The sequence below is a fragment of the Rattus norvegicus genome, chromosome 8 (genome assembly GCF_036323735.1).
Source record: "Rattus norvegicus strain BN/NHsdMcwi chromosome 8, GRCr8, whole genome shotgun sequence".
Lineage (NCBI taxonomy): Eukaryota > Metazoa > Chordata > Mammalia > Rodentia > Muridae > Rattus > Rattus norvegicus.
In genome coordinates, this window is record NC_086026.1 from 57,315,097 (window position 1) to 57,330,576 (window position 15,480).

The 15,480-nt window shown below is 46.2% G+C and overlaps 1 long non-coding RNA gene across 2 annotated transcripts; it reads right to left on the reverse strand.

Annotated features, from left to right (window-relative positions):
* Window positions 1–211: 211 nt before the first annotated feature.
* On the reverse strand, window positions 212–3,365 carry LOC134480045 (uncharacterized). Of its 2 annotated transcripts, none has more exons than XR_010054158.1 (2): window positions 3,016–3,365; window positions 212–774 (listed from the first exon to the last, which is right to left on the reverse strand). It is a non-coding gene; the product is annotated as an uncharacterized LOC134480045 (long non-coding RNA). The 2 variants fall into 2 exon arrangements; XR_010054159.1 differs by lacking the exon at window positions 212–774 and adding an exon at window positions 2,484–2,778.
* Between the last annotated feature and the right edge of the window lie 12,115 nt (window positions 3,366–15,480).

Here is a 15,480-nt window from a genome sequence, read left to right on the forward strand (position 1 = left end):
GCTACTGGGTTTTTTTTTTTAACCACCTATTTTTGTATTCTGCAATATTAACCGTGTTTATTAGATCTAAGAGTTTTTAGTAGATACTATAGGGTCTTTTAAGTTTAGAATCACGTCAGCTGCAAAGAGAGCTAAAAGGAGAGCAGTCGTCTCCATCACAGCCCCCTGTCTGATCCCCGCATGGTGCACTGAAATAAGCCAGTCTCTCTTGTTACTGGTTGAAGAAAATATGCTACTTGCTTTATTGCTGTGTATAAGAATAAATACGTCTGAAGTGGTTGACCCTAACTAAAGCCTGTCTCCATATAAATGAGCTTGCGGAGGCTGGAGAGCTGGCTATTGGCTTTAAGAAGGCACTATTTCCCCAGAGGGCCTGCTTCAGGTGTGACCCAGATCCTTCTTGTTGTGACACAGGTTGCTGAGGAATGGTGCACAATTAGGGGGGGTTGGGGGGTAAGAGGGGGCGGGACGGACCTGTCTTTCCAAAGTCCCAAAGTCCCGCAGTTGGGCAGTGAAGGCAGGGCCTGAGCATGGTGCGGATGGGGAAGATGCATCCAGGTAGGGAGGTGTCCCCAATCATAAAGTAGTCCCTCCCGATATCTGAAACTCTTCCATTAGGGATTTATTCCTTTGCCACTGAAGTCTCTTTTCACCTTTCAGAGTTCCCTGTTAAAATGCAGATAGTCCTGAGGTAGGTAGTGAGGGAGACTTGAGCCTTTTCAAAACCACCACCTCAGTAAAAAGTCGGTGACGGCCTGGCAGAGAGCAGCGGCCCTTAAAGAGAGGGAACAAAACATAAGAGCGATTCTGATGAAAAGAAAAAAATTTTTTTTTCACCAAATTGTATCAGCAAATCAAAAGGCTCTCTACTTTCATTGTGTGTTATCTGTGGCTGGCTGATATGCAACATAATGGGGTTAATTCCAGGCCTTAGAGGACTGGCTGGCAATCGGGAAGGATACTTCTACTGGGAGGGGAGCAGGGTGATGGCGGGTTTATTCTCTCCTATAATTTCCTTCTTTTTTCTAGAAGATGGAGGCTTCTTTCTCCCAGGACTCCAGACCTCAGAGAACATGAAAGGGGGGGGGGGAGTTAAAAGATATCTTTTGTCTTTGAAGAAAATAAGATCTTTTTGTAAAATTTCAAACACTAGAAAACGCCATATGAAGCGTCAAGTTTGGGGGGCAGAGAACAATAGCCCGGGAAGGCAGTAGAGAGCCACATGAATGGGAGGTGATTTTCCACTCCAGCTGCTCGCCCTGTTAGTTAAAAAATTGCTTTAATATCTGTGTGTTTAATTAAGAGGAGTCCCACACAGAACTGGAACTCTTAGAGCCAGATGGCACCTTGCAGATTGGCAGCTTTATACCCTATAGCCTTCAGAGAGGTAAAGACATGGTCCCCTACTACGCAAGTCTGTGTCCCAGATGGACACCAGTAGACTCCCCTGTTTCCCAGCTCCAGTCCAGTCTACCACTAAAGTGGGCACCGGGCTTCCTCCAGTCTTCCGTCTCAGAGTGGAGACACGGGAGAGGTCTTTCCCGTTTCCCTGAATTTGATAGTACATGGTGGCTGAATGGAGACCTAGACCAGGAATCCTGATGTGCTGACCATAGTAGTGTCATGTAAAGTTCCCAGAAGAGCTGGAGAGGCTCAGTGGCTGGCTGCCTGGTGACTGTGTTAACATCACAGACCTGAGACAAGGGACCCTACCCGAGATAGAACTCTGTTTCCAAAGTCACTTGTTCAGGCTCTTTTAGGTCCTAGGAAAAGCAAGTCCTTGAAGCTACACTCAAGCCTGTGTCAGGGGTCTCCGGGGTGGGGCTACCTTAGGATCAAGTTCACTGCATTGTCCTCAAAGGAGCTGATTTGAGAAGCCTCCCTTCTGTAACACCACCTGTCCCAATCCAGAGCCTGTGCTCAGTCATATATAATTCTTTCAATGGTGGCAGCTCACCCTGATTCAGCAACTCCTGTGGCTGTGATCGATCAGTGGGTGTCCCTTTCGTAAGGACAAGAGAGCTGAGAGGAGTGGAGCTGTTTACACAAGGTCATTTTATTAACAAAGAAATTGTTCTGATGATAAATGAGAGCTCAAATCTCTCTCTCTCTCTCTCTGTGTATACATACATATATACACATATATGTATACTATATGTGTATATATACTTATACATATATACACATATACCTACATACGTGCACAAGCGAGCATGCACACACACACACACACACACACACACACACACACACACACACACACATCTCATTCATGTCCCTTCCTACTGCCTTTCCAGGCTATTGTTCTCTGCCCCTCAAACCTGATGCTTCATATGGTGTTTTCTAAGTGTTTGAAATTTCACCAAAAAAATCTTATTTTCTTCAAAGACAAATGATATCTTTTAACGCCCTTCTTCATGTTCTCAGAGGTCTGGAGTCCTGGGAGAGAGAAGCCTCCATCTTCTAGAGAAAAAAGAAGAAAATTATAGGAGAGAATTATTTATTTATTTATCTGTTTATATAATAATTAATTTATCTATCTCTATATATGCATATGTGTTTCCACATACACCTTCTGTGTTCCAAGAGATTTTCAGAGCCACCATTTCTCTGTCCTTGGAGACTGATTGAGAAGAGGCTGCTCCAGGACAGCAGGGACAGAGTCTTTCACAGCTTCTTCCAGGCACGCTTAGTAAATTGTATCCGTAATTGACTCTCAGAAAGCTGGCCCTTTTCACGAACCAGTGGTTAGGAACTCAGTGTGTTCCTGGTCTTGTCCTGGATTGGGGGGAGGGTGGGGAATGACTTCAGTTTACAAAGATTTCCCCCCCCCCATTCTTCAGTGAGCCATTTCTGAGCAAGGTTTTGACAGAAAGGTGGTTTTCACATTCCTTTTAGGATGGGAAACTGGAACTCAGATGCAGAACCGGAATTAAAGACCATAGAGTCTCTTGATTTAAGATTCCAGAGTGTGTGCTTAGGAACTACCCAAGTCTAGATTTCAATATTGCTTACCCATTTACTGACCATGGTTCCTATAGAGCTTATCACAGTTAGTTTTAAAGGGTAGTCTTCAGTTACAGAAGGACTGTGGGAGAGAAGAGAGCGCTGCTGTGTCGGTCCCTGCGGTCCACAGCTTCCTCACTTGAGGCCTTTCTTTGGTATGGCTTTGCTGTCAGAGTTGGTGAGTGGCTGTGGTTAGCCTGTGTTACCTAGAGTTCACAGTGAACGTGTGTTCTGACTTTCCAGATTCTGACACACGTTGAGTGCCGTGGCATTATACAGTCCTTCTGCCACCCTAAATTTCTTCTGTGCTCCTGTGCATCCCTTCCTGTCTCCCTCCCTCTCCCGCAGCCATGGCAACTGCTCATGTTTTTATTGTTGCTATGGTTTTGCCTCTTCCAGAATGTCACAGAGCCGGGATCACTCAGTGTGCGGCTGTTCAGATTGGCTTCTTTCATTAAGCAGTGTGCAACTTCCTGTGTCTTCATATTATCTTCCCTCTTTGTGTTCCTCTCCTCCCTCTCCTCCCTCTGGTCTCTCTCCTCCCCCTCCTCTCCCTCCCCTCCTCTGCCTCCTCCCTCCTCTCCTCCTCCTCTCATCTCTCCCTTTTTTTCCCTCTCTCTCCTTTCCTTCCTCCTTTCTTTCTTCCCCTTTTCCTGTTCTTCCTCTTCTTCCTTCCATTTTATCTCTTTCCCCCTCCTCCTCTTCCTCTCTTCTCTCTTTCCTCCCCCATGCCCTCCTCCCACCCCTTTCTCTTTCCCTAACGAAATTTCCCTCTTGCTTTTTATTCTGAATGCCAGGTTTTTGTTTACTTTCCTTAATTTTTCTTTGCATCTGTGTTTTATTGTTAGGTCTTTTACATTCAACTGTGCTTTTTTCAAGGAGTTTTGGAGTCATGGCAAAGTTAAGAAGAAACCACAGACGGTTTCTATGATACCTTCTGTGCCCCACACTCAAGACCTCCCCTACACTATTAGCACCCAGACCAGAATGGGGGCATCTGATGTAACTGATGAGCGGGTATCGACATATCATCATCTCTCAAAGCTGGTCTTACGGGTCACTCTTGGGGCGTGCAGCCTATGAACATCAGCACCCAAATGTGTGAGGTGATGTGTTCACGATTACAACATCACACGAGATAATTTCACACCCTGAAAGTTCTCTGTGTGATGCCTCTTCACACAGCCCCTAACCTCTCACAACCAGCCCCACAGTTTACAGAACGAGGTGAAATCAAACAGCCTGTAACCTTGCCACAGTGGCTCCCATTACCTAGTAATATGCTGTTAGGGTTTCCTCCCTCTGCTCATGTCTTGATGGCTCATTGACTCTCTCTCTCTCTCTCTCTCTCTCTCTCTCTCTCTCTCTCTCTCTGTGTGTGTGTGTGTGTGTGTGTGAGTGTGTGTGTGTGTGTCTGTGTCTGTGCGCATGATAAAGCTAAAGGCCAATGTTGGGCATCTTCCTCCACCAACCTCTCTTTATCTTAGTTATTGAGATAAGATCTTGCATTGAACCCAGAGGTCGCTGTTTAGCCAGATCAGACAGTTAAACAGGAATCCTCCTAGCTCTGCTTCCCCAGAACTAGGATCATAGGTCTACAAACTATGCTGCCTTTTATGTGGGTGCTGGAGATTTAAACTCCTATTGTCATGTTTGTGAGGGAAGCACTTCACTGACGGACGGAGCCATCTTCAGAGCTCCACTCATTGGCTTTTGTTGGTGAGTAATCTCTCACTCTGTGGATGTACCACCAAAAGGTTTGTTTTCGTTGACTTGCTTTTATAGATTTTATACTGTAAAATGGGGCTAATAAGGTTGTTAACCCACTATAGGCTTGCTTGTAGCCATCAACAGCGACTACATCACATCAAATGCCAGGTACTTAGTAACCTCCACCCACATTTCTTACTGTTGTGACTCCTGCTGCTAGCTTATTGTCACATACTGGACTGCTGGGATGTCAGAGAACATTATTCTGGAACCGGCTGGGAGGTTTTGTTTCACAGTGGACAGAATGTTAGGCCAGGAGCTCAGGAGGCCAGGACCTGGGCATATTATCTGACCTGTGGAGACCTAGGTCACATTTCTCTCTGGGTCTCCACTTAGTAACCAGGAATGGGGAAGTACAAGTGAGACGAAAAATGAGTGTTCCTCAGAAGACCTTTGTCAGGGCAGTGTCAGCATGAAGCCTCTACTGCTATGGAAACCCCACAGCCTGCTGTGTTTTGAGACCGCTCCTGGTAATGGGGGTTCGATTCTGTCTAGTGTCTGGTTGTCAGATGGGACAGAAGGTTGGCCTCAATATGGAAGGAACCTTCTAGGACAAGGGGAATGCTATGGTCTGTATGTGAGATATTTATATTCAAATTTCAGAAGAAAATATTGGGAAAATATCAAGCTGTACGGACGGAGGTCACTATAACTCATGGGATATGTGTTGAAGCCTAGTGAGTTGCTAACAACTTGAGGTGATATGACCTAGCTGGAGGAAGAAGGTCAGTGGGCACAGTGCCTTGAGGAAGATGTCCTGCCCTGTCCCTTTCATGTGTTCTCTCTCTTGGCTACCATGTTGTCAGCTTCTCTAGTCTATCTCAGCTTCTCGAAGGTGATAGACTGAAGCCTCTGAGACGATGGGCTGAAACGAAGAAAGTTTTTCTCTCCTTGCTTGCTTCTCTCAGGCACTTGCCACAGTGATGGGAAGTCAAACATATGGAGTACAGGATCTGCCGGGTAGGAAGGTCACTGGCAGAGACGGTGTGACACTTCCCCACTTGACCTGAAGGATGCCAAAGACTGTGGGCATTCACCAGATATGTGGACTCAAAGGCTAGTGGAGTAATCAAGTTCACGGTCAAAACCTCAGGAGTAAACAACATTGCATGTCATTCTTCCATAACTGATTTCCAGTCCCGATTCCCTTCTATGTTACTGTCAGGGTCAGATGAGAAGTTTAGGAAAATGCTTTGTCATACAAACAAAGTAGAAGTGCATTCTTCACCGTCCCGCACAAATTTCACAGCTCTTGTGGCCTCACTTCCATGGAGCAACTGAGGTGGGGGCTGCACGAGAGTTAATAAGATAAACCAGTTTCCAAGCATCCCGGTGCCTGGCGTGTGTCTGTCATAAACGTGCATTAAATGCTCACCGCAGTTTATGACTTCTGCCTCAGATAATGCACTAAAGTCTGTTTGGTTTGCTATTATTATTCTTATCAACTCCATTTTTTTTTAATTTCCAAGTCTCGAGCTCAGGGAAATTAATAACTTGCTCAAAAATGCCCGCTGCCTCTTTTACAGTTGTCTTGTTTTCGTCTTTTAAAACTCCCCGGCTATAAAGTGCTACACCTCAGCTGGAAAGATGCCAGGCAGCGTGTCTCCCACTGAGGTCAATTTAGCGCTTTGATCCTTAGAGGTGAGGAATGAGAAGGTTGTAGTAATAATGGTAAGAAAAATGTCTCCCGTCCAGCCGACTCCAGTTGGAGCTCTGCCTCTGTGCCTTGGAGAATGTATGCGCATTCAGCCGAGGGCCTCCATCTGTACTGCGGAGAGCAAGACACACTGCGTAGGGAAGAGAATGACTCAGGAGGAGCCGCTGGGACACCTGAAGTCAACCCAGTGTTGATGTATGATAACCAGGGCATGTTACTGAAAGGCATAACATAATACAGAAAGTTATTTTTCAGCCAATCTGCTGATGCAGCACCATTTTGGGCCCCTAACTGAAAATGATATATGAATTATCTCAACCCAAAGTCAGAAGTATAAATTATAGAATATATCTTTCGTGGTTTTATTTGGGCTGTAAAGCGACACCTTATTATTTCTCCCTCCTGGGCTTCTTTTAATGAATCGGGATTTGAAAGTGAAATATTTATTATATTGCAGGGGAGAGATTACATCGTGTTTCAGAGAGGAGGGGGGAGGAGGGATATGGAAATCAGCCGGCATCTTGGAAATTGGTCTCTTTCTTGTTATGAGAAATGGCTGATGCGGGTTTTTTTTTCCCCTCTCCCTGAGCCGTGCGATAGCTGCGGCAGAGAACCCCTCCAGCACGGTGAACACAGGGGCACAGCTTGCTGAGTCAGGGATCCCGGCTCCCTGCCTGCTCTCACCCACACACCTTCCTCTTCTGATTGGGTATATCTCGTGGAAGAGAGATGTCTGGCTATGAGACGTGAAGGAGGGATTACCATGAGCCGTCTCATCCCGTGTGACCAGGGTAGGTAAGAGAAGGAGCAGAGGAATGACCCCCCCTTCATCTCCATGGGTCAGTGTGTGATGGGAATAAGACTTCGTGTTTGAACAATAGGGCAGCGGTTGAGACTCAACACGGGCATGATAGATAGGTTTCTTCTCAGAGATCCCGGATCAGTCCTGATGGATGGCAGTTGGCGTTTAGCATGCCATGCAACAGCTCAGGGAGAGTCTACCACATTGTCTGAGAGTTGAAAGTGAAAGCACAACAAGGGGGATGCTCAGGGTCCCTCCTCATGCAGGAAGAGAGAAGCAGGTAAGACGCCGGACTCACATCACACCATGGTTATTACACGGCTGAAGCTGTAGCACAGGCAGGAGCGTCTATGCGGAAGTGCAGAGCATTTACTCTCCGTTCATCGTTTATTTGTAAGTGGTATGGGCACTCACTCCTGGGTGCTATGCCTGGTACTCCGTGAGAAGAGAAATGGGATGCATAGCTCCCGTGCCTGCCCAGAGGACTATGGGGTCGTGGTGAAGATAGAGCTGTGCGTGTAAATCAAAAAGGGTGTGTCCGGGCGTGGTGATATTCCACACAGGGGTGGCTATCTTTGCTAGGTCAGAGCTTCAAGCTTCTGCAGGTTGATTCACAGGCAAGTATGTGTTGGCTGGGCTCTCTTGTCATTAACATGGGTAGTAGTTAACTAGGAAGGGGAGAGCAGTCTCGAACATGTGGAAAACAAAGATCCCCGAGGCAGGTGGCTGCCCCAGTTGGAGGCAGAGCGCTGAGCCCAGGTTCTTGGAGCAGAGCGGGAAGTTCAGATCCCGCACTCCTGTGATAAATTCCTTCTGCTTCCACAGTGATCTCTCCATCATGGTTATCCTCATCTTTATAGCATACCTATGAATTTACAGTGGAAATGTGTTTCTTGGTCCCTGCGCTGAATATATGCTATGATTTACGACCTAGACTTGATCACCATTGTGATAGTGTTAAAAGATGAGTCCTGGAAGGACGTGATCACGTCATAAGTGTGGCGCACTTGTGAGGAGAATCAGGGACCACGGAAAAAGGCTTGAGAGAGTGCGTTCACTGCCTGCCAACTCTTCCACCAAGGGGACAGATGTAGCGTTTGTCCATTTTGGAGCCTGCAGCAGCTGGCACCATCTTGGAAGTAGAGAGACAGACATTGCTCCTGCCAGAACCTTGATCTGGGGCTTTCAGCCTACAGAAGTATGGAAGCAATTTTTTTATCCTTTATAAGTGACCCAGTGTCAGGTTCTGTATTAGAGCAACACAAATGATCAAACACTACCTACCCTCTGCCTTACACACCCTACACCCATTAAGGAGACTGGTAAGCAGAGAAGTGGACAGTTTTCTCTCTGGCCCGAGAAATCTGTCTGGAAGTACGGTGTTCCTTTCCTACCCCACATGTTTTTGGCCTCCAACGTTCTGTTCCTGGCCACTTACCTCCTGCCGTCTGACTGACGGGAGCATATTAGCTGTTTATAGGGCCAGGGATGGGCACCTCTCTCCAAAAGCCAGAGTCCTAAGCATTTTTAGAGGAAGTGGCCCGAGGCTGCTTTGTAAGCAGGAAGTGTTGGAGATGGATTTGACTGGCGCTCTGAGCCTGGGAGGCCAGCAGAGCTGGACTCCATTTGTCAGGGCAGTGTTTTTGTGTTGAATGCCATTAGCACTAGGGAAGGATCACGAGGTTTGAAAGGCTGATGGACCAGCCAAATGGCAGCAGCCTTGGTCCGCAGCCAAGGGGTTCAGTATTGGAGCCTTGGACAGCTCTCCTGTACTAGCAATGCAAGAAGAGGGCTGGTAGAAAGTTTGAGCTCCCCCTCTGATAGCCAGTTCCCAGGAGCTGTGAGCTAAGTTGAGGCACCTGCCAATTGTAAAACCTCCTCGGTCCTCTGAACCGCCATGGCGGGGTGGCAGCCTGCAGGAGCAAGCCAAGGCACTTCATCTGACTGGAATGACATAACTCAGCCATTGCAATGTCCCTCAGGCCCTTGTCACTGCAGTGTGTACACACACGCACAGGAACACAGAGCTGTGTGGGAACTTATGCAGCATTCTGTCCGAAATCTACATTCTGTGCCTGCGTAGGAAAGTGAGATGATCAGGGTTTGAACTCACGATTCCCAATCACCATTCTATCCTGTGTCCTTTACTGTCAAGTATCGCATGTGTGGATCACACACCACACATATTAGGAGGAACTATTTGCCACAAACAAAATGTAACGTATTTGTCACACTTTTAACCACCAGGCACCAACTGTTTCGAAACTAGCATGCTTCTGGTCTCTGCTACTTATAAAAGTAGGTTCTTAGTCATGCATTCTATTTATCGGTGCCAGCTACTCAGAGCAGCATATTTTCCCTCCCTCGCCTCAGCCTATATGCATTTACACTGCAGCTGGCAAGAAAGAAATAACACAGAGACAGGGTGATGGAGTACCATAGGCGGCGAGGGCTGTGCGAACCTTGGCCGTGGCAGAACTGAGAAGCAAAGGACAGAGGTGATGGCCACTAGAGGTCTCTTTCTGTCCTAGGATGAGACCACTATACCACAAGCAGCTGCCCATCCAGGCTTTGTCTAGGTGGGAGTGTTACCCAGACCGGAGTTACCAGAGCTTTTGGGCTTTGGAGAAAAGCAAAAGTATAACGGCTTCATGTTGATTCTGAAAGGCCCATTGTGGTTGGAGAGAATCAAGAACTTCATCAGATTTGGGGAGGTATGTATATGAAAGAAAGGGAGAGAGAGGTCTATGATGTGTGTGTGTGTGGTATGCATGTATGCTGTGTGTGTGTGTGCAAGTATGATGTGTGTGTGTGGTATGCATGTATGCTGTGTGTGTGTGTGTGTGTGCAATGTATGATGTGTGATGTGTGTGGTATATGGTGTGTGATGTTTGTGTGTGTTTGTATGTGTGTGATATATGGTATGCAGTATTTGTATGTGTTTGTGTGTGTGTGTGTGTGTGTGGTATGTGTGTGTGGTATGTGTATGTAGTGTTTATGTGTGTCTGGTATGGGTGGTGTATGGTGTGGTGTGTTTATGGGTGGTATATGTGTGTGGTGTTTCTGTGTGAATGTGTGCCATGTATTTGTGTATATATGTTGTGGGGGGTATTTGTATGTATGTGGTATGTGTGTTACGACATGTCATGTGTGTATATGGTGTGTGTGTATATGGTGTGTATATATGTGGTAGATTGTGATGTGTGTATGATGTGTGTGTATGTGGTATTTGTGTGCATGTGTGGTGTATGGTGTATGATGTGTATGTGTGTGCGTGTAATGTATGTTGTGGTATGTGTATGTTTGTGTGTGGTGTGTATGTGGTGTGTGTATGTGATATGTTGTGTGTGGTGTGTATATATGTGGTGTGTGTATGTGGTGTGTGTGTAATGTGTATGGTTTGTATGTGTGGTGTGTGTATGTGTGGTGTGTATATGTGTGGTGTGTGTATGTGGCGTGTGTGTGTGTGTGCGTGTGTGTGCAAGCATGCACATATGAAACCTCCACCTCCTTTAATACCTTCTAAAGAGAACTCAGAGACCACTCTGCTCTGCTCTGCCCTGCTTTCCAGGCCTAGAGGTCAACTCTGTGGTAATAAAATTGAGTGTTTAAAAGTGAACACTTCAGAACTTTCAAATACAGAGGGAATTTCCTATACTCACTTGTTATCCTGAAGGCCACCTTCTGCCCAATAAAAAAAAGATGTCTTTTCTTGAACTGCCCTTTGAGTTCTCCCTTATGTGAATCTCCACATGTGATGCTGGCATCAGTCTGGCTTGCGCAGAACCAAATGTGAGTACAGGAAGGAAGGTCTGCCAGTAGCACCAGTGCTGCTGGCATTGAACCGAGTGTGCCCCTACAGTGGTGAACTGGCCATCTCTAGTCTGTGTCAACCTGTCTTTGGTGCCAAGAGCATCCTCCCAGTTCTGTCATTCACCTAACAAGAACGTGGCCGGAAGATGAGGTCATTGTGTTGACTTATGCATTCAGTTCAAGGTCAACACTGGCCCTTCGATGAGATAGAATACCATGGTGGCAGAGGCGTGTGAGACAAGCTGCCTGCCTCAGCACAGCCACAAAGCTTATGGGAAGATTGGGAAGGGGCTAGGACAAGTAGAGCCTTCATAGGCAAGCCCTCCAGTGGACCACTTCTTTTAGTTAGGCCCCATCTTCCACAGCTCCATCGCCTGCCAGAAGGTACTCAGATTCTGAGCCTATGAGCTGGTTAAATGACCCATTGGGTCAGATCCCTGAAGATCCACTTGTCTTTGGAAATCCCTTCATAGACCAGCTCGGGTGTGTGGCTTACTAATGTCCTAGAAAACCTCTCAGTTCAATCAAGTGAACCATTAACCATCACACTTTGGGACACTGACTCTTGGTTCAGTAGCTGGGCATTCCCCCTTCTCTGTTATCTCTAATCTGTTAACATGGACAGAGCACTTGGAGGGACTGGGTTTGACTTCCAGATCTGCCAGATGTGGGAATGTAAGTATGTCATCTGACTTCAGCAAATCTCAGTTTTCTGAGATAGAGAAAATGAGTAAAATATTTTTACCTTGGAAACTTGCTGTGAAAGTTAAAGCAACTAGTAAACTAGTTACATCATAAGTAAGGTAATTGCAGGGAGTGAGGGGCTGCTCTCACTCTATCTTCTGACTTCTCTGGTATCTTCTCATACATCGAAATTTTTCCTGACTTTTTTCTTTCTCTTTCACCAAGAAGCTATTGGGAGGAGGAAGAAAAGAAGGAGTACAGGGTAATGAGAGGGATAGATATAGCCAGGCAAGGCTCTATGGCCAGCTTAGGGATGGTCTGCTTCTTGGTGGACCCTGCTGAACTAGAAGCATCCTCTACACCATGAGTCTTAAAAGAGTCCCCCACCTTTTTCTTTCTTTTAAGAAGGAAGTTGTTTCTGGAAGAAAGCACCCAGGACAAGAGTTGAGGTTCATACTAGGGCTTGCAGTGGGATATAAGGCCTAGTCTCTGAACTCAGAGAATATGTTCCATTCTCAGAAGATTTGTTGGAGACAAAGGAAGGAGAGTAGGAACTTTCAAGATGGCCTCCAATGGTCCCTTACTCCAGAATTTCAAATACTTGTGTAAGAGCCTTCCCTTGTCTGGAAATTGGCTCTGGTGATCTCTTTCTACCAAGAATATGAGAAAAGTGGGTCTGAGGAGACAGCTCAGATGGCAGAGTGCCTGCTATAAAGCCTGAAGGACCTGAGATCGAATCCTCAGCATCCATGTAAAGAGTCTGGTGTGGCAGTACGCATCTATTCTCAGCCCTGGAGGAGTGGAGATTAGAAACAGATGGCTCTCTGGAGCTCATTGGCTAGCCAGTGTGACTGAAGTGATGAATTCTGGGTACAGTGAGAAACCCTCAAAAATGCAGTGAAGTGAGACTGTGGGCAACACCCACCACTGACCTCTTATCTCCATACCCATATGCACATATCTATATATACACCTGTATGCACATGTGTACATATCAATAGGAACATGGACATACGTCACATACATTTTACACACACACACACACACACACACACACACACACACACACAAACAGAGCAAAACTGATGGGATGTCACATCTAATAGCAAGTTACCAGTCTAAGGGAAGCCACCTGGAAGGTTTTTAAGTTATATCTTTAGGAATCTCAGAAAGTGTCCAACCAAAGGTCAGCAAGTCACCGAAGTGCTCAGTCCAACATCTGGCATTAAATAGACTCTTGCCAATACCCACACAAGTGAACTTAAAAGTAAATCCTTCCCATGTGAAGCCTAAATGTGTGACATCAGGCCAGGGGATACTGGCTGAAACATTATGAGATCCCTATGAGGAAGGTCCCATATTAGCTGGGTTTCTTGACCAATAGACTGTAAGATAATAAAGCTTTCTTGTTTTAACCCACTAAATTTCGAGACCATTTGTTACACTGCAATGGACAACTAATTCAGAGCAAGTAGAAGAGGGTTAATTATCATATGGATTTTATTGTGTTGTTTTGATCTGTTTGAGACCGGGTCTCACTACATAGGCTGGCCTTGAACTTGTAATCCTGACTCAACCTCTTGAATAGCTATTGTAGGCATGAGCCACTATGCCTGGCTCTATAGTTTTGAAAAGCAGAATATTTGATCCAGGAAAGGGGGAGAAGAAAACTCGAAAGAGCTATCAGGGGTGTGGATTTTTACCAAAAATCTCAGGCAAACAGATGACAGAGGTACTGGCTGGCTGAGTCTAGTAACTCTCCCTGGCCAGATTCTCCACGTTAGGTACCTGAATCCTTTCTTCTCACTTGCTTCTCAAGACCTATGTTATGTGTGTCCCTTCCTACACCTGAGACCCTCTCATTCCACCTTGACTCCACAAAGAACCAGAGGAGAAAGCAGTCCCGTCAGGACCCCTAAGGAGCCGCATGAGTCGTACACATCAGACACCATGAGGTCAGGGCACTCATGTCTTGACTGTATCCTCTGTATCTCTAAATACAGCACATGCATTTTCCCATAGATGGGGTGGGACTCCCCAAGTTCCATTCCCACCGTCTGATCTAGCCCTCTGTACCTGTAGCCTGCCTGAAGGTATAAGCTTACCACATGACAGTCTAGAAGAGGGCCCTCACTGTTCTTGTCCTTCCTCACCTAGGGACAGACTTTCAGAGTTCCAGAGTCAGCCACTTGTGCTGTCAGAGCTGGTAGCATTGCCAGTGTGTGGGAATATTTCTTGGGTCATCATCGTTCCCATAGCTGGTCAAGATGGCTTCCTGCCAATCCCTCACAGGTTCTCCAACCAGCCTGGAAAAGCACAATGATTCTTGTGGTCTCAGTACCCTTTGTTGTTGCGGTCTCAGCCTGCATTCATTGTGCCGACTTCCCTGCATTAATACACACACACACACACACACACACACACACACACACACACACACACACATCCCCCCATCATCCACTTCCAATTCTTCTTGATTTTAAGATTCTAAGTTTTCTTTTAAAAATGAGATCTATTATCCTCTCGAATAATCATCCACTGCACCCCTCCCCAAGGTTGATTAGCATCTGTGAGAATTATTGAAAGTACTGCATGGTTCCTATTTTGAAAAGCTATTTCCCCCTCCCTTTCATGCCCAATCCCCAATGTGGGCTCGATGCAGGGAGCAGCTCGGCATGGCTGAGAGAGGTCAGCTCTCATTAATACCGATCCCATTTATTTAAAAATAGCAATATTATGCCACTTTCAAATAGCCCGAGTGCGCTAAGCCATTAAAGGCTTGTGCGTGGCTGACTTCGGACCTATTGTGAAGGCTTAATATTTCATAGCACAGTGACACATGGTACATAAGCCATGGAGCTGTGCTATCGGTTTGGCTGTTCTGAAACTAGGAGCAGGGAAATAATTGAAGAGGACATTTTACAACCCAGCACAGAGCAGGGAAGAAAGCAGGAGCTTGGACAATGTTGGGAAGGCATCCTGAAGCTAAGCAGACCTGGGACAGGGGTGGAATGTCTGTGGCAATGATGCATATATACAAGGATACTCAGGAGCTAGATGGGAAGATGGATGGATGGTTATGTGGGTGGATGAAGAGATGGTCTATTTTCCAGGATCCAAGCTCAGTGCCCCAGTGTGACTAGTATACTAGAAAGAAATCCGTGTGCTTCCACTGAATATAGAAAATGGCCAGCCTATGTGATTAAGCCACATTTGGAAGGAAGGCTTGAAGGGGTATTGAGGAATGCTGGGAGACTGCTAAAGACCACCTTAGAGTTAACATGGAGCAGTTCTTTTGGGTCTCTCTGTGTTTGCATTTGTGTGTGCCTATGTGCGTGAGGATGTTGGTGGACACTGTGGACACATGTGAATGTGGGAGCCAGAGGTCGACACTGGGTGTCTTTATCAATCATTCTCCACCTGACTTTTAAATTTTTATATATTTTTATGTGTATAAATGTTTTGTCTGCATGTATGTCTATGCAACACACATGTTCCTGATGCTCCCTAGGACTGGAATTACAGATGGCTGTGAACCATCATGTAGGGGCCGGGTATTAAGCCCAGGTTCTCTGGGAAAAGTCTGTGCTACTACTTTGACATGTCTCCAGCCTTCCACCTAATTTTTGATGGGGCGGGGTCTGTCTCTGAATCTGGGGTTCACTGGTACATCTAGCCTGGCTGACCAGCAAGCTTCCTCCCGAGATCAACATGTCTTTCCCCCAACCCTAGCATGGGGATTGCAGGT